The 20,026-nt window shown below is 36.7% G+C and overlaps 2 protein-coding genes and 1 long non-coding RNA gene across 3 annotated transcripts in view; 2 read left to right on the top strand and 1 right to left on the bottom strand.

Annotated features, from left to right (window-relative positions):
• CTNNA3 (catenin alpha 3) overlaps positions 1-20,026 on the top strand; it is a 1,292,302-nt gene that overhangs the window by 444,067 nt on the left and 828,209 nt on the right. The window lies entirely within an intron of this gene.
• The window catches only part of LRRTM3 (leucine rich repeat transmembrane neuronal 3), a 158,434-nt gene that overhangs the window by 67,622 nt on the left and 70,786 nt on the right, over positions 1-20,026 (bottom strand). The gene's annotated exons all lie outside the window — the stretch shown is intronic.
• LOC118670059 lies at positions 16,244-19,387 on the top strand. The gene is made up of 3 exons (XR_004972209.1): positions 16,244-16,295; positions 17,102-17,114; positions 19,210-19,387. It is a non-coding gene; the product is annotated as an uncharacterized LOC118670059 (long non-coding RNA).

The raw sequence follows: 20,026 nt of genomic DNA, 5'->3' as shown, positions 1-20,026 counted from the left end.
GTCCGCAGGCTGACGCTCTATCCACTGAGCCAAACCGGTCAGGGCTTCAGAAGACTTTTTATCTTGAGAGGTAACCTCGACGGATATTTAAGCAGCTGTATGATACCAACATCTTGAATGTCTTTAAGTTGGCTTTAGGACAGTTAATTTATTTTGCATACTACTTATATAACACTTTTAAATTTTGTGTTTTTGTTTTGTTGTAAATAGCATTTAATACAATTCATTAGCTCTGTTAATAGCAGTGTATATTTATGAAATGTTCTAAAATTTATTAATTCATTTATCATTATAAAATGTTCTTGAATCTGGATTTCCAGATAGTCATGGTACTTGAGGGAAAATTAAGAACATCTGTTAATAGGCATTTATAACTTGTCTGGATTTTCAAAGTGCAACTAAGGATATATCTTTGTTGTTGTTCTGTGTGATATAGTACTTTAGAGAGTATTTTAACGTGCACAATAGTCAAAAAGTATCCTTCCCACAGGGTAAAAAAAAATGTCAGAAACTGAACTTTGTTCAGTAACATTAGAAACAGCAAAATACAGTCTCATCCTTTTAATAAAACTTGCATATATTATTATATGGAAAATCTGGAATTTTTGCAAGATTAGTAGTCTATGAACTTATTTTCTTGAACATTTCACTTGTGATTAAAGAACATTTAAAAATATTAGATATGAGGAGGTAAAGGATTTGATATATAGCCTTTATAAAACTACTAGAGGCCCGGTGCACAAATTTGTGCACTCGGGGTGGGGGATCCCTCAGTCCAGCCTGCACCCTCTCGCAGTCCAGGAGCTCTCAGGGGATGTCCAACTGAGGCCTTAGGCCCGCTCCCCATGGAGAGCAGGCCTAAACCACAGTCTGGCCTCCCTCTGTGGGAGGCGACCCTCCGGCTGATCAGGGACAATGCTGGCTGGTGACTGGCCAGCCCTTCACCCCATCACCCCACTGCTGCCACCAGTGGCCTCCCTCTTGTGGGAGGCAATTGGAGGGCTGATCGCCACTGCCATCAGTGGTGTGCCTCTGTGGGAGGTGACCAGCGGGCTGATCAGGGGCCGGACCCTGCCACCACCCCTGATCGCCGTCCACTCCCTCTGACCACTGGCACCCTCCTTGGCTGGCCTGGTGCTACCTGTTCACCAGCCCTGCCCCCCACCGACTGGTCATTCCACCATTTGGTCGATTTGCATATTAGGCTTTTATTGTATAGGACTTGGGGAGGGGGGCTATTTTTTAGTGATTGCAAAAATAAACTAACCAAATAACTTTAAAGCAAAAATATACCAGAATTTAATTAGTATTATGAGTCTTATTCTCTACAACTTGTTATGATGAACTTCTATACACTTATTCCCATGATGCTGTAATCACCCAGAACTTTATTGAAACTTTTTTGGTAAATTCCTTCAGTGAAAATTGATGGGTGATATTAAAATATTTTTTCTAATTTCATACTTTGTGTTTCAAATATATAAAATACCTCATTTTATTTATTAATACTGGTTATGAACAACTTTTACATTAAGTCCAAATATTTAAAGCAACATTGATGACATCTAAAAGGATGTGTTGTAGGCTCTGAAAACCCTTCCAAATAACAAATTTACCAAAATCTGAGTGATGGCAACATCTGCAAAACAATTTTCTATTTTTGCAAGGCGACTTCTTTGCTGGTTACCTACTTGGTTGGTTTCATTATGTTTCTTTAAAATTTTATAGCAATAACTCAGACATATAAACATTTTGAAGGAAATACTAATGTGATCCTGTGGTAGGCTTAATAATGCCCCCCCCCCCCAAAGATAACCACATCCTAATCACTAGTACATGTTACTGCCTTAAAAGGCAAAAGAGACTTTGCAGATGTGATTACAGATGTTGAGATAGACTATACCGGATTATGCAAGCGGGCTCAATGGTATAATTGCAAAGATCCTTGTAAGAGGCAGGCAGAAGGATAGAAGCAGTAAAGAGCAGTAAAGTCAAACTCTCAGAGAACTAACTCATTGTGATGATTGCAGCAGTGAGAGAGGAGCAAGACTTGAAGTTGCTATACTGCTAGCTTTGAAGAAGGAGGAAGAGGCCATGAGCCAAAGAATGTTGACGGCCTTTAAAAGATGAAAAAGGCAAGTAAATAGAGCCTCTGGCAGAGCAAATCCTTGCCAACTCTTTGACTTAGCTCAGCAAAGCTTATTTTGGACTTCTGACATCCAGAATTATTTATGAGATAATAAATTTGTGTTATTTTAAACTATTAAATTTGCGGTAATTTGTTACAGCAGCAATAGAAAAGTAAGACAGACCCTGACATTTTAAAATTGAATAATAGCTCAAAGAAACCTTAGAGTTTCTTGTAGTCCAATTTCTTCTAGCCCAACTTTTTACCAAAGAATTACATAAGTAACACAAAGTGTTGAGTATCATTTTGCCTAAAATTATATAATCTGTAGAAAAATTGTAAAACCCAAATATCCTCATCTTGAAGCCTAATATGCTTTATTTCATATTGTGTTATGTAAAATTCCAAGCATGTTTTGGTAATTCATATTACATATAATTTTTCTTTGGTGTCCTTCTAAGAAGATCAATCGGACTGAATAGATCAATACACATTGACTCTCAATCTCTTCATAAATTTTGATGACAGTGTGGAGACAGTTAATGATTCTTAACTCAAATCTTTCCAAGGTGAGGATCATCAGCTCATCTGATAAGGTTAGCCTTCTCCCGGGAATGAAAGGTAGAAAATTATGTATTATCATAGATCTCTTAAGTCAGAACAGATTCTATTAAATAATAATCTGAGGGTGGATTCTAGTCATCTTTATATTTAGGTTTGCTGATAAGCCTGCTAGATTTCCAAGGTTGAGAATTGCTACCGTGCAATGCTTGTTTTCTAAAGTTCTTGACTTTGGGAAGCATGAAGTGCCATGAAGAACCATAATCTTATTCTACTTTGCACAAGCCCTCTCAGCAGCTGTTCAGTCCCTGGTGCTTTCTCTCTATCTCATGTACTTTATTCACTGTAGATGAAATTAGATTCTTGCTCTTGAGACCATCTAAAGTTTACCATACCATTTTTTAAATTTACTTGGCATTTTTCCTCTACAAGGTCATCAATAAAAATATTAGAATCCATTTGTTAATTTCTATAAAAAGTCTAGTTGGATTTTGATGGAATTGAATTGTATATATAACTCAATGAGGGGGAACTGACATTCTAAAATATTGAGTAGTCCTATTCTTGAATATAGTATTTTTCTCCATATATTTGTCTTCTTTAATTGCACTTAGCAAATTATGTTTTTAATGTTCTGATTATTTGTGGTTGGTATGTAATAGTGTAATTATATTTGTAACATTGACTTTGTATCTTGTGGCTTTACTAAATTCACTTTTCAAAGGCTTAATTTTCATTCACCACTTTCTCACTTTTTCTTTTGTCTTCTGCTGATTACTCTTACCAGGTGTGGAAACTACTTTTTTAGGTGATCTCCAATGCCAGCTTCCATGGTGTCTTTTTAAAACTTTCCTCTTCCATTTCTCTTTGATATGTGGATAATATCTTTCTTCATGAAAACACACACACAAACACAGAACGATTTTTAACAGATGCCATGACAATGTAATAACCTGGATTTCTAACAGTGATTATTTTTCCCCAGCATGTTATTGTGGTCCTTTTATATTTCCCATCTTTTGTATGGAAGTATTGTTTCATGTTCTTTCCAAAATTCTCTTCTTCTAAACATTGAAATTAAATTTTCTTTTTCTCATTTGGCTTTAAATACAAGCTACTTCAAGGAAAGTTTGAGTCATACCTGAGTGGTGCTCTTTCTTCAGAAATGCACATTGTATTTCCAAACACCTAGGAAAGATCTATTGGCACCTTAACCTAATAGTCAAAAATAAATGTGTTTGAATTGCAATGAATAAAAGTTCTTAGTTTAAGCCATGATTAGGTCGATGCTTCCTTTCAATAGCATTTTTACATAATATGTACTTTGGGCTTTGTACATGTTTCTATGATAATACATGCTATATTGTAATTATTTACTTACTTGTCTGTATTACCTAATTTACATAAAATTATCAAGAACAGGAGCTTTATATTACTCATTTTTATATCCTCAGCCCCTGAAACAACTTTTAACACATGGTAAGTACTCAAAAAATGTTTATTGTTAATATTATTATTGATAAATCAGCATTTCATTCTAGTTCTAATAAAATTTTTTCAAGGTAACCTATCAAGTTGGTGCCTTGCATTCCTAGTTTTATATCTAGAGAGCAGAATTAAATAAAAATACCTTTTAAAATCACCCAAAAAGTTCTTAGTTTCCTTCTCTATCATTCCAGATCTCAACCTCCAAGTCTGTTCCTTTCTTTCCTCCCTGTCTTCCAACTTCTAGTATTTCATTCCTGTTTAATTCTACCAGGTTTTCATTTTATTATTTTCCCTTTGTACTGGCGTTGTCTTGATTCAGCAACTCTTTAACACTTTTATTTAACACACTCATTTTAACAATTACAGAAATATCAAGAGAAAAATGTTTAGTATTTCAACTATTTTCATTTTGTATGTATTTTTTCCTTCTTTTTAGAATATATACTTACATTTTAATTGCCATTATATTATAGATACAACTTTATTCTATTTTTACATGTTTTCCATATCACTACCTAGATTTTATGAATATACTTTTACATAAGGGCCCATCACATTTCTTATTATATTCTTTGTTATCTTTTTTGTTAGATATCTAGGTTGTTTCTAATATTTTTTATCACATATGATACTTCACTGACTCTTTTTATAATATTTTTATAATATATGCTTTTCATTAAAGGGCTATTCTTTTTTAAAAATACATATTTTTATTAATGTCAGAGAGGAAGGAAGAGGGAGAGAGAGATAGAACCATCAATGATGGGAATCATTGATCAGCTGCCTCCTGTATACCCCATAGCAGGGATCGAGCCTGCAGTCTGAGCATGTGACTTCCTGATTCATAGGTCAATGCTCAACCACTGAGCCACGCCAGCTGGACAAGCGCTATTTTCAGCAATCTTTGATTTTCCATAGTGCCCCAAACAATGAAAAAATACATCAGAATTTAGTAAATAGTTCTTGAATTGTTTGAATTTAATTAATTTTTGATTGTTTTGAAAAAATCTACAGGATAAAAATTCTTGATCCCTGTAAATGAACAGGGGTGAACTCCACATAACCTTACAATTGGGAAAAGTTACAAAATCCTTGTTACCACTCATGCAGGAGTGAACCCTTTTAAACACTAAGAACATAGAAGAGACACCTTATTAGAAATAGTTGCACATATAAAGTCTTCGTCTACAAGAGTCTGTATATTTTGAGTTCTTGTTCTCCCTCAAAAACATTCAACAGCCCTAACCAGTTTGGCTCAGAGGAGAGCGTCAGCCTGCGGACTCAAGGGTTCCAGGTTTGATTCTGGTCAAGGGCATGTACCTAGGTTGCGGGCACATCCCCAGCAGGGAGTGTGCAGGAGGCAGCTGATCGATGTTTCTCTCTCATCGATGTTTCTAACTCTCTATCCCTCTCCCTTCCTCTCTGTAAAAAATCAATAAAATATATTTAAACACACACACACACACACAGTCACTCATTCTAGCTTTTCAATTATTCACTTCAGTTTCTAGGATGATATTTTAAAGATTGGCCTAGAGTGAGGTGGTCCAGCCATTTACTTTTGTTAAACTACTATTATATTAAATACTGAAAATGTGTCCAGTCACTGCTTTTAAAAACATATATATTTTTTATCATCAGGTGATTTGGGACTGAATTGCAAGATGGTGACCTTGATAGAATCAAAAGTACTCTGCTTCTTGACACAGTGAGCTAAAGCCGTGGTGCTGGTATTAACATAATTATGTTGTTAAATGCATCAAAGGTGGGGCATTCAAAACAAATTAAATAAGTGATGTTCTTATTTCATAAACCACATTTAATCTCATGCTTGGCTGTTTTTATGACAGAGTTACAGAAAAAGAGAAAATTAGGCATGAATGGAAGGGTAACTGACACCTTTATGAACAGATGCTTAGAATTTGAACTTGGAGTTAGGAACACTAAAGGTCAAATGGGACAGACAAGGGAGTTGGCATCCATGGAGACAATGAAGGATTACCTGAGATTGTTTTAGGACTATTTGATTTGAGAGAATGGCATTACATGGGTGAGTCCAGAGAGAGGAGTCTGGACTTTGAGTCGCTGTGACTCACTATGTGACCTGGAAATTACTTACCCTCATGCACTCCATGTTTCTTTTTTATAAAATGGAGATAATTACATATGCTATAAAGTTATTATGAGGATCAGATCACAAAAATGACAAGACTATTTTAATTATTGTTTAGATAGTATTGATATCATGTTGTAGAAATTTTATCATTCCACCATATTTGAACTTGATGCATTCATTTACTCAGAAAATATTCAGTAAGTACAGGTACCGTGTTTGTTAGGTATGCAGTAGTGAATCAAACAGATCTAACTCCTTCTCTCAGGATACTTTGTAAAGAGCTCAGGTTTCTTTTGATCTAGTAGTGGTTGCTAGTTGCCAAACATTGAAAATAAGGGCTTTTCTTATCAGCTTTCCTTTAACCCACTTGCCAGATTACCAAATGGTCTCCATTCTCTTTGCAAAACACATTGAGTAACATTTATTGTACACTGAATGCCTGGCTAGTAGTAATAGGTAAAATTTATATGTAGTGCTTAACACTTGCCAGGATCTGTTCTAAATGCTTTGCATAAATTAGCTCTAATTTTCACAGCAAGGTCTCAAAATTGATAATATCATCATTCTTTTTAATATTGTTAAAAATGTCCTTACTACCTAAACTAATATACAGATTTAATGCAACCCCTATTAAAATGTCAATGGATTTCTCAGAATTAGAACAACTAATCCTAAAATTACAAAGAACCACAAGATTATGAATAACCAAAGAAATCTTGAGAAAGAGAATAAAGTGGGAGGTGTCATGCTCCCTGATATCAAACAATACTGCAAAGCTAAAATAATCGAAACAATATGGTATTGTCATGAAAACAGATATATAGATCAATTGAGTAGAATAGAGAGCCCAGAAATAAGTGCTCACTTATATGGTTATTTAATCTCTGACAAAGGAGGCAAGGATATGCAATGGAGTAAAGACTGTTCCTTTACTCCAAAACTGGACAGACACATGCAAAAATATGAAATTGGACCACTTTCTTACACTCTAAACAAAAATAAACTCAAAATGGATTAAAGACTTAAATGTTGGACCTGAAACTATAAAACTCCTAGAAGGAAACATGAGCAGTAATCTCTTTGACAGTACTCTTAGCAATATCTTTTTGGATAAATCTCCTTGGGCGAGGGAAATAAAGAAAAAAATAAACTAATAGGACTGAAGTTTTTTGTATAGTGAAGAAAACCATCAACAAAACTAAAAGACAATCTGATGGACGGGATAAGATATTTTCAAATGATATATCTGATAAGTGGTTAATATTCAAAATATATAGAGAACTCACACAACTTAACATAAAACAAACAATCTGATTAAAAAATGGTCAGAGGACCTGAATAAATGTTTCTCCAAAGAGGGCATACAGATGACCAACAGACATATAAAAAGATGCTCAACATCACTAATCATGTGGGAAATGCAAATTAAAACCACAATGAGACTTAACCTCATACCTGTCAGAATGGATGGCTATCATTCATAAGACAACAAATAACAAATACTGGCAAGGATGTGGAAAAAAAGAACCCATATACACTTTTGTTGGGATTGTAAATTAGTGCAACCACTATGGAAAACAATATGGAAATTCATTGAAAATTTAACAATGGGGCTGCCATACAACCCAGCAATTTCACTTCTGGTTATTTATCCAAGGAAAACAAATATACTCATTTGAAAAGATATATGCACTCCTGTGTTTATTGCAGCATTAGTGGCAATAGCTAAGCTATGGAAGCCACCTAGATGTCCATCAATAGATGAATGGATAAAGATATGGTGCATATATATATATACAATGAGATATTATTCAGCCGTAAAAAAAAATGAACTCTTGCCATTTGTGACATGGATGGACCTCAAGGACAATATGCTAAGTGAAAGAAGTCAGAGAAAGACAAATACCTTATAATCTCATTTACATGTGGAATCTAAAAATACCCCAAATAAATGACTATCAAAACAAAACAGAGACAAATAGAGAATAAACTAATGGTTACCAGAAGGAGTCAGGGAGGAGAATAAAAAAGAAAAATCTTAGACTCTAGTCAGAAACAGTGTAGGTCCCTGCCTCTGTGTCCTTGGTTAAAGCCTCTCCTCTTCAGCATAGTTTCTTGATTTAAAGTTGGCAATAGAAGAAATGTGGTTAGAGCTAACCTAGTGAGCCTTCAATGAATATTAAATGAATTTGAAAATTCTTTGGAAAGTGAGATGTATTAAATTGTTTTCATGCCACATTGTTCATTCAGTTATGATAACACATTGTGCAATGGTTGTCTATAAATTCACGAGCTTCATAAGCACAGAGCTTGGCTTATAAATTTTTGTGCTGATATTTGCACCTCAGTACAAAAGTCTCTAGGTCCTTCTACTATATAGAAAGTACTAGTTGATATTTTCAGTATGAACTGACTAGACATCCCAGATATTTTGATGGTAAATGATATGTAGACAATGAAATATTTATATATTTCCAGTTTTACATGTTGTGGAGGTATTTTTCTTCTCGACCCCTCAAAGAAGGCAAAGAGAGAAAAAATATGCCATTTCTGAGGAAGCAGGCAGACTTCCACAGTCTCAGTGATTCAAATTATGCAGTTTATATATTAAGTATTGTAAGCCTGCCTAGATGATCAAGCCTACAGGGAGATGATGCTGGTTGCCTCAGACCTCAACAATATGTGTTGTTCCCTGAAAAGTCTTTGAGAACCTTTGATGAAAGAGAGCGTGAATATTCCTATAGAGATCCCACCTGACACTCTAGAATGGGGAGGGAGGGAAGCTTCAGAGTGGCACTCTGCCAACCACATTATTCTCCCCACCACTTGGTCTCTAAGTCTAGGAAGTCAGCCAGAGGAGTAGGTGGAGGCAGTAGGTGGTAAACAGCTATAGAGAGGACCTGCTAACTCCCTAAATGGAAAAACCTAGAAGGGGTGGTGGAGAAGTACTTCCAATGATAAAGAAATGAAAGATCTGGAAAGAAGGTATTTGAATCCATAAGCTGAAACAGTGGCCGCCTACTTCCCAGCTAATTTCCAAACATTCCATTCCCTTTTCACTTCCATTATACTTGTTTTTTGTCAGCCTCACTCAAAGACGAATAATGCTAAGAAAGGGACTAGATAAATCTATGCATAAAAGCTACCATTTTCTCTTTCATATAAGGAGAAGAGATTAAGCAAAATAGCTATGAAAAGCAAATATCACAAGAGATATGTTTCCTTAAAAAAAAGAGTTCAGAGAAAGATAGAAGAGCTCAAAGAAGACAGCATATCGCAATAGAAGGAGGTGAAAATAGAGCTAGCAGAGTTCAGGAAATAATGAAAATGGAAATGAAAAAATAAATAGAATAGATAAATAGAATAAACTTGACTAAAAAGTCAGAGACATATACACTATGAAAAACTATACAGAATATGTACAAGGAACATGAAATTTTTATGATGATGAAAGATATGGAAGGCAGCAAAAAGAGAGCCAACCTATGTATCATCGATATTTCTGAAAAAATAACAAATGATTCAACAATAAAGGGAAAATATAAAGAGGAAAACTGTTACAAACATTTGAATTTTCAAATTGAAAGATCATACTATGTCCTAGGACAATTTATATAGAATAATGAATTCCAACAGATATTTTAGTACTGTTTCCTGAACTCCAAGGATAACAGAAAACTCAATCATAAGAACATTTAAGGCAAAAAAGCAAACTACATTTAAGCAGGAAAATAGGTAGGCCTCCAGCTTCCACATAATGTCAGAAGCCAGGCAGACAATTTCCGCACAGTTCTGAAGGGAGGAAACTTTAGCTCAACTTTTATTTTCAGGTGAATATAACGTGAGCAGAAAGATACTCTGAAGTAGGCAGGGACCTAGGTGATATACAACCCTGGAGCCCTTCTTTAAACACACACACACACACCCATATCAATAGCTCAAGAATAGAGGAACTCTGATTATTAAACAGTTGGTGAGTATCAAATCTAATTATGGATCAAAAATTGCAACTTTAAAAGTTTCAGTCATAGAATATAAGTGTTACAAACTGTAATACTGTAAACATATTAATGGCAATGGATGGGCGTATGAGAAGGCAGTATTGGAAGAAGTACTGGTGCACTGATTTCCTTTGATCTATAACATGGGGTTAATAGCTACTACCTAATGTTAATATACATAATTCAAAAGAATCCAACCTCCTCAAGTTTTTCAGGTTTTTTTCTCAACTTTGGAGGGCCCTTTTATTTATTTGTTTGTTTGTTTGTTTGTTTATTATTTTTTAAATATATTTTATTGATTTTTTACAGAGAAGAAGGGAGAGGGACAGAGAGCCAGAAACATTGATGAGAGAGAAACATCGATTAGCTGCCTCCTGCACACCTCCCTCCCACTGGGGACGTGCCCACAACCAAGGCGCGTGCCCTTGACCAGAATCGAACCTGGGACTCTCCAGTCCGCAGGCCGACGCTTTGCTTTATCCACTGAGCCAAACTGGTTAGGTCTGGAGGGCCCTTTTAGAAAATGTTATGCTTTGGATTAAACATCCACCTGCATTTCAGTAATTCCTCCAGTTTTTTACTCCAATATTTTATGTTTAATTTAAAAACTTTTAATTATGGTGAAAGCACATAACAAAACTTATCATCTGAACTGTTTTAAGCATACAGTGGTGTTAAGTAGATTCACACTGTTGTACAACAGATCTCCAGAACTTTTTCATCTTGCAAAACTGAATTTCTATACTCATTGAACAACTCCCCATTTCCCCTTCCCCAAACCCCTGGCAACCATTATTCTACTTTCTGTTTCTGTAAAATTGACTACTTTAGATACCTTATATGAATGAAACTGCACAGTATTTGTTTATGACTGGCTTATTTCATTCAGTATGATGTCCTCAAGGTTTATCCATGTTGCTGTATGTTACTGGACTTCCTTCTTTTATAAGGATAATATACCATATTTTATTTTTTATAAGTTTTCTTAAAATTAATTTTTACAGAGAGAGAAACAGAGAGAGAGAAAAAGATGGATGTGGGAGTAAAACACCCATTAACTGCCCCCTGCATGCCCCTCTACCAGGGATCGGGTGTCGAGCCCACAACCCTGGCATGCGCCCTGACTGGGAATTGAACTGACATCCTCTAGGTGCACAGGGCAATGCCCAAGCAACTGGGCCACTCCAGTGTGGCTATACCATATGTCTTTACCTGTTCATCCACTGATGACTGTGGCTTGCTCCCACCACTGAGCTCTTGTGAATAATGCTGCAATGAACAAGGTTGTGCAAATATCTCTTTGATATTCTGCTTTCAGTTCTTTTGAATATTTACCCAAAATGATATTGCTGGCTCATCTGGCAGTTCTCTTTTCAATTTTCTGAGGAACATCCATATTGTTTTCTATAGTGGCTACCCCATTTTGCCTTCCCACCAACAGTGCAAAATGGTTCTAATTTCTCTACATCTAGGCCAACACTTGCTATCTTCTTCTTTTTTTGATAGTGGCTACCCAAATGAGTGTGAGGTGAAAATCTCATTTAGCTAAATTTACAGAGAATAAATGTAACACCTAAATATTAAAATATATATAATTTGATTCTGTTTTCAAAAATTAGTCTTTATATATTCTTCTCTCTCATCCATCTTTCTAGTTTAACAGATATTTAGATATGTTTGGGATGATATTTACTTGGTATTGAAGGTGGTTCTTTCTTTCTGATAAGTGGGGTTTGGATTACCTAAGATGAAACTCTTTCTATGATCTTTTTCATATTATTTGAAGTTTTTATGAAGGACATATATCATCTCAAAAAAACCCACAAACAAACCCCAAAACTAATAAACAATGAAGTCCAAATTTGTAAAAATCACAGCATTACCACCATCTCTGTTTAGAAACTTTTTTCTGCTAGCTATTATAGTAAATCTCTGGCAACTATATTATAAATTTTAGAATTGAAGTGAAAAATAAAAAAGATTGTAGGAACAGTACAACAGTACATTTTTCCTTAATATTTAAATCTAAAAGAATATGTTTTAAGAAAGCATACATTACAAGCCAACACCATCTGGGGTTCCTAGATAAAGGTATTTCTCAATTTACATATTCCATAACTCCACAGGTTACACAATTAAAAAACGTGTAGTAGCTTATTAAAGCTATAAATAGAAGCTAAGCTTATCTTCAACAAAGCAGCAGGACATAAATTACAATTTTTGTGTAAACCTATTACCACTCCTATATCAATTTTATGAGGAAAATATATAAGCCCAGTGTGGTTATAAATTTAAGAAATTATTGGTACATCTATGAAGCACTGAGGTATGCATTGTGCAGAAAGTTAGGAAGTAGATCCCTTTTCTGGTGAAGTGTGTAGTGTGCAATGATGACTGACTTTTGTATTGAACCAAAATGCAAATTGATCATCTTGATTCTTTGAAGTCAAAAAGAATGTTTTTTGCAAGCCTCCCCTTTTTTCCATCCTTAGCTTCTTTTTAAAGTTAGAGCAGCTGGTGTTTGACAAGGCAGCATCCCGTAGGCGCAGTTTAGCAAGTTCTTAGACCCCTTGGCCTGGCTGCCTTTCTACAACCATACTAGCGCACTTAAAGCAGAGGTTACTCTGCCTGGCCTGGCCGGTGTGGGTGTGGCTCAATGGATTGAGCATGGTCTCCTGTATCAAGAGGTCACCAGTTCAATTCTGGGTCAGGGCATGTGCCCAAGTTGTGGGCCCAATCCAATGGGAGGGGGGTGGGCGGCCACCAATTGATGTTTCTCTCTTATCAATTTCTCTATGTCTCCCCCTCCCTTTCCCTCTCTAAAAAATCAATAAAAACATATTAATAAAAAAAAAAAAAGGAGCTGTTTCCACACCCTCCGAAGAGTGAGCTTTTATCCTCCTCACATTCATAAGTAATGACTTTCGAATTCATGAAAATCAGCAGCCTTCATTTGCAAAGAACTATCTCAGCATATCATGTCAGAGTCACTTTCAACCTCTTTAAAGGACAATTGTGTTATATCTAGGGCTATAGGACTGATCCATTTTACCTACCTGTGATCATAGAACCTTCCTCAAAATTAACTGTTTTTCAAAGTTAACTACAGGATGTTAATACTTGCAATAATTTTGTGTTAATAAAAGAACACGCTCTTTACTCATGGCCATCAGCTAATGTAACTGACTGGGCCTGTAGGAGTAAATATACCCATGTTCTCTGAGGTCATGGGGCAGTTCAGGATAAAGTATGTGAATGTGACTTTGGCACAGCAAGTGGCTGGACTTCAAACTGTGGTGCATGTCTAAGGTTGCTGTCTCTTTAAATAGTCTTCTTTGCTTATTGGGAATGATAGTGATGTTTTAAAGGCATTAGAAAAAAAATTTTGTTTCAATATATTCTAATAAAGGAAAGCATACCTAAATGAAATACTTTAAAATTATCATTGGGAAAAAACCAGCAAATATTATAGGTATAAAATTTTAATTTTGAATGGTATTAAACGAGGGAGGACAACCTAATGCAGGATTAAGGACACTGGCTGCGGATGATAGACCTGAATTTCAGTAGGGCTTTTCCACCTATTAGCATCTGACTTTGGTCTTTTTACCCAACCTCTCTGATATTTAATTTCTTCTAGAAAATGAGGACTACGTCCCTCCTATCTAATTTACAATTGCTATAAAATGATAATACACAATGTCAGTGTCACTTAATGAATATTACTTAATGGCCATTGCAGTGCATAAGAACTGATAAGACTCTTTGCCTGGAAAATAAAAAAGTGCTAATTATTTTGTAGCTGGTGGCCCACTGCATGAAGTTGTGCACCTTGAAAGGAACTGTGGGCCGTGAGGCTGCAGTGGGCACAGGGGCAGGTTTCCACCGTTCGGTCTATTTGCATATTAGCCTTTTAATATATAGGATGAAATAGTAGCATTGAAAGTGGTGTGTGCTCAGCTGATGTGCTCAGCAGTTGAATGTCGACCCAGGAACCAAGAGGTTGCCAGTTCGATTCCTGGTCAGGGCACATGCCCAGTGTGGGCTGAATACACAGTGGGGGCTGTGTAGGAGGTAGCCAATTGATGACTTCCTCTCTCATTGATGTTTCTATCTCTCTATCCATCTCCCTTCCTCTCTCTCTAAAAATAAAAAAAATATATTTAATAAAATAAAAGCAGCAATCTCTTCCTGTGCCCCTAGCACTCAACCACATCCCTTGTTGAAAAAAATAAAAAAAGAAAGTAGTTTGTATTTGCTGCTAATTAATAATGGTTTTATATTTATGGGGGCTATAACATTTTCCAATGTACATAATACATTAAATAAGGCCTAGTTATATTTTCTTGGATCTGTTGGAATAAAATTTAATGAACACTTGCAAGAAATCGGATTGTTTTGCAGAGCAGTACAACCAAGACCAACATGAAGGTGGAAATCACTCAAAAACCTAGTGATTATATTTGTCCGAGTTAAGAGGACAATCAATGAAAAGCAGATACACAATGCACAGGTTCTTCAGGGATGCCAGGTATAAATTGTCACAATTGTTGTCTTCCTAGGGTTCCTGGAGACTAGTTTGATCCATGCTGTGTTGTATGCCCCTCTAGCAAGTAGATTTTATATTTTCTAAGATGACAAACAGTGATAATGCTTTTTGAAATAAAACTGTTGAGAAAATAAAGACTGTGACATCTGAAGGTTTTCATCATTCTGAAATGATAAATGTGAATATTTACAATTTCCTCTCAATTGTGAGCTATAATAATTTCTATGTCAAAGAATTTTTAAATGGATAATCGACATAAAGGGAAGAGGAGAGGAAGTATTTGAGAGAGGACTGGCCCTTAGGTGAGGATATTGGAGATCTGCAGTGAGGAGACAGTATTTCTAATCTTTTTGGGTTTCAGCTCCCCACCTGCAAAATACGTGGGTTGGTATAGCTTCTCCTTTTCAGCTCTGAAATTCTGTGACCTTGTGATACTCCTCATACTTTGTGACACAGGATGTCCATCACTGACTGGAGGGTTTTCTCCATTTGTGGGAGGCAGTGCTGAGCACTGAACAGTGTATAAGAATGTAGATCATAGAGCTGTGTTTTGAATCATATTCAGTGCTCATGGGATTTTTGGCAAGTTACACAAACTTCTTTAAGCTCCTGTCTCTTCATACACCAAATGTAGAGAATAATCTCTCTATATAAAAGCCCAAGTGACTGTTACAATCAAAAGATTGGTCAACCAATCGACCAGTCCACTGGTCACTATGACACGCACTGACACCAGGGGGCAGACACTCAATGCAGGAGCTGCCCCCTGGTGATCAGTACACTTCCATAGCCAACCGCCTGCGGCTGGCCAACCTCCCGCGGTCCCTCCCCACGACTGGCTGGGTGGTCAGTGCATTCCCACAGCCAACCTCCCATGGCCAGCCAGCCTCTCATGGTCCCTCCCCCTGGCTAGTGGGCCCCCATGGGCCCCGATTGGGACTGGGTGAGATGGCCCGATCACCAGCCAGCCTAAGGACTCCACCTCTGCATGAATTTATGCACCAAGCCTGTAGTGCCTATATAATAGAGTGCTTGAAATGACAAAGGAGACATCTTGGTCAAAACCAGGTATGAGTACCGCTGGGGATTTATAGTGGGCTTCAGGGATGAGTGATTAAGAGCCTAGGCCTGGAGCCAGATGGCCTGGGACTGAATCTCAGCTCCGCCACTTGCTACCTACAGCCGTTGGGCAAGTTACTTCTTCAAGTTCTGCTTCAATTTTCTGTTCTGTATCTGTGGGTGATGATAGTACCTACCTCCTAGGGTCATTTGAGCAAGAAATGAGTTCCCGTGTAAAGTGCTTAGAAAACTGCCTAGCACATGAAGCACTCAACAAATTTTCTATCATTATCATCATTATCATCACCATCACCATCACCATCATCACCGCCATCATTATCGTCATCACTATCATCATCACCATCATAGTTGCATAAACTCAGGATGAACTTGGTATGTGTCATCCTTATGTTTTAATTCTATGTTCTAATTTTTTGGAAAAAATACTACTTTTATTAGAACCAACATTATATATTATGGGATAGAATTAAAAGATTTCATAAATATTAATAAAACCCAGTGGAGCAGTATAAAACACTTTCTGGCATCCTGAATGCATTCCACAGATTAATTCTTAGTATTAGTATTAGCAATAGTGTATTCTACTTTATCTGTAACCTCCTGAATAATTTGTTATTAATTATTAACAGAATAGCCTAGCTTTGTGTGCAAGGAGTAAGCGATCACACAGGGAAGAGAAAGCAGGAAAGCATTTCACAATCAGAACATGAACCTAATCTCACATTCCCTTTGCCACTCCACACCTGTGCTGCACTGCACAGGTTTTACTCTTCTAATACAACTGTGGTCCCGGGAAATGCTAGATTGACTTCTCTGATGAACTGAGTTTCAATTTCAGTTTAATAATATTAGATTTTTTAGGTTTATATTATAAATTCCTATTATAGTTGTCTGAGATCCATGACAAATGGTTTTTGAAATGTTAATTTAATTATAGATTCAGAGAACAATAAATAATGCTAGCCATAAAGAGCAATAATTCAATAAATATTTCTTTGGCATATACAAATGTGTCAAACCCTGCTAAGTGCTGGGCATAAAAGGTGGATAAGCTCTAATCCTTTCTGTTGAGTTCTCAGCATTTGGGGGATGGCACACACTGTTGTTTGGCTGAATCTGTCGCTCTTTCTAACCCTCTTCTCTCTTGCATGCCAACACCATCGGCTGAAAATCCCTAGCAGCTACTGAGATGTGAGTAGACATTTGCTGGAGGCGATGGTGGTGGTAGAGGTAGTAGGAATACTTCTGTTTTCCTTTTAAAGGAAGGAGGTTGTGGCTCATGCTCTCCTTCCTCTTCCTTTTGCCTTGAACACAGATTTAGTGCCTGCAAGGAAGCAGCCATTTTGGGACTATGAGGTGAAACGCCAAAAATAATTGGAAAGCTATTAGGCCTCAACACCTGATGCCACTATGTCCTGTCCTGACTTGTTAAATTTCCTTTGTAAGACAAAAATAAAAATTTAAAATGTTTGTAAACGTTGTTAGGTTTTCTGTTATTGTATCCAAGGACCATCCTAACTGAGAGGAGACATACTTGTCTGCATATGATCATGAGACAACATGTTAGTTGTCATAGCTATAATAATAACTTTTCTGGAGTTTAGTGGTTTAGAAGTCATATAGGCACAACTGGCAGCATACTTGAGCCTATGGTGAGGAACCAATAAGCAAGAAATGATTTTTAAGGCAGTAATTTTGAAGAAATACAGGAAATAGATCAAGCAGAATTTGAGCATTTACATATATTTATTTTTAAATATTTCACTGTCAGATTTTTAAATCTGACAGTGCTTGTGCTGATTGCATAATAGTTATTCATGAGGCTAAATTAATTTAAACTTTCAATATATAACTGGTAAACTTTATCATACATAATTCTAAATCTTCTAAGCCAAATAATTTAGAATTCTACTTTAGTGAGTAAAGATTGGCATTATAAGACAATATAAAATACTGGGAAATGTGCCCCATGAAAGGGTAACTAACTTTCTGGAAATAAGTTGAATAAGCTACAGAGTATGTGAACATGAAATTGAACTTTCAATATGTATATCTATATATCTATATCTATATCCATCTATTATCTATCTATCATCTATCTATCTATCTATCTATCTATCTATCTATCTATCTATCTATCTATCTATCTATCTACTCTTATATAATGAAAGCCTAATATGCTGTGTGTCCGTCATCTGGTCATCTGTTCAACCAATCAAAGCATAATATGCTAATGATATGCTAAGGCTGTTCAACCGCCCGCTATGACGTGCACTGACCATCAGGGGGCAGACAGTTGACCGGCTGACCAATTGCTATATCGTGCACTGACCATCAGGGGGCAGACGTTCTGACTGGTAGGTTAGCTTGCTGCTGGGGTTTGGCCGATTGGGACTGAGCGAGACTGGCCGAACGTGCTGTGGAGCCCTCCCCTGGTCCCTCTCTGGCTGGCCAACATCCCATGTCCCTCCCCAGCCCTGATAGTGCATTGGTGGGGTCCCTCGGCCTGGCCTTCACCCTCTCGCAATCTGAGACCCCTTGGGGGATGTCAGAGAGCTGGTTTTGGCCTGATCCTGCAAGGCCAGGCCGAGGGATCCTACTGGCGCAAAATTTGTGCACTGGGCCTCTAGTATGTGTGTGTATATATGTGTGTGTGTATGTGTGTGATTGTGTATATGTATATATATGGCACAACAGAACGTTAGGTAAAAAAAAAAATTAGTTTCTATCTTCACCAGGTTTATGATCGATTGGGTTAGACATAAAGATCGTTTTAAAAACCAAAACTCATAAGCATGCTTACAAAGCAACACACAATAAAACACTAATCAGTGTAAAGCAAAAGGAATGCTTTAAATTAAGTGGAGTGTATTGAGGAAAGAGCACAGCTTTGGAGTGAGACAGACGTAAGTTCAGTCCTGGCTCTGCCACTTCCTGCCTGTGCAACCTTGTGGCTTCATTTCTGGGTGCCTGATATCCCTGGATAGGTATAGCAATGTTTACCTTGCATGATCGTTGCAAAATTGCATGTAAAGGACCTGGCACTGCACTGTTAAGTAGGTGGGAGCTAATTGTTAAAATAATAGAATAATAACAGATGCTGAATAATTTAGAAATAAATGATTAGTAAAATAAAATGGGGTAAAATGAGCAAAAAGCATTACTTTTGCTTTTGCTTGGTACATTTAGAGATTAACTACTGTTTGGAACCACATTATGACTTTCTTCAGATCCATCATATATATTCCCCCTCCTCCTCACCTCCCTTTTTAATTCCTTCTTTCAGCAATCATTCTTAGAAGCCACTAAGTGTACAGAATTCCCTCCAGTATGGAATCTATGGCCTATAGGATGAGAGAGAACGTGGACAGGTAAAGAAAGAAGTAATTTCAGATTGAAAGTGCACTGAGGGAAATGAACTGGGGCTGAGATGGGGAACATCCCGCTGAGGGAAGTGATTTGGATGAAAGGGTCTATTTATATCAAGCATTATGTTCCTTTAATTATGCCACTTCTCCATTGGTTAGGAGAGTGGAAAAGACACGTGAAGCTAGTAAGGGACAGAATTTTGATTGCAATTTATCATTTTCCATTGAACTGCATCATTGTCTGCTTTGGGAATCATCTGGAATAGAATGTAAAAGTGAACAGTAAAATGTCAAGAAACCACTTTTAATATGTTAGGCAGAAAGAAAGTATTAGCATTCTTCTCCACTAGGAAAGAAATCAATAAGAAAGAAGAAAAAAAAAATCAATGAGTTTGTAGGAAAACACCAAAACCATGTTTGTATACTATTTTCCATTTTTGTTGCTATCTATAAAACTGCCTTGAGACTTCAGCTAGTAAATAGTAACTAATGTAATCTTCAATTTTGTCCATTCCTTTGGGGTGATACGGCCTAACAACAGAATCTGTTCCTAAAATACTGTATTTCACTCAAGACATTTCCCCTTTGGCCGGAAGTACAAAGGTATTTCCCCGTTGGCTTTGTAAGAATGAACAAAATTGTATTGATGTTTAGGCAATGAATCAGAAACAAGAAACTGCATTTCCCAATACATATTTTATAAAGAGAAGAGGTTGCAAATGATTGGCGTGCTAT

This window comes from Myotis myotis, unplaced genomic scaffold, assembly GCF_014108235.1.
Source record: "Myotis myotis isolate mMyoMyo1 unplaced genomic scaffold, mMyoMyo1.p scaffold_m19_p_15, whole genome shotgun sequence".
In the NCBI taxonomy this organism is placed as follows: domain Eukaryota; kingdom Metazoa; phylum Chordata; class Mammalia; order Chiroptera; family Vespertilionidae; genus Myotis; species Myotis myotis.
This window is presented reverse-complemented; position numbering and strand designations above follow the sequence as displayed.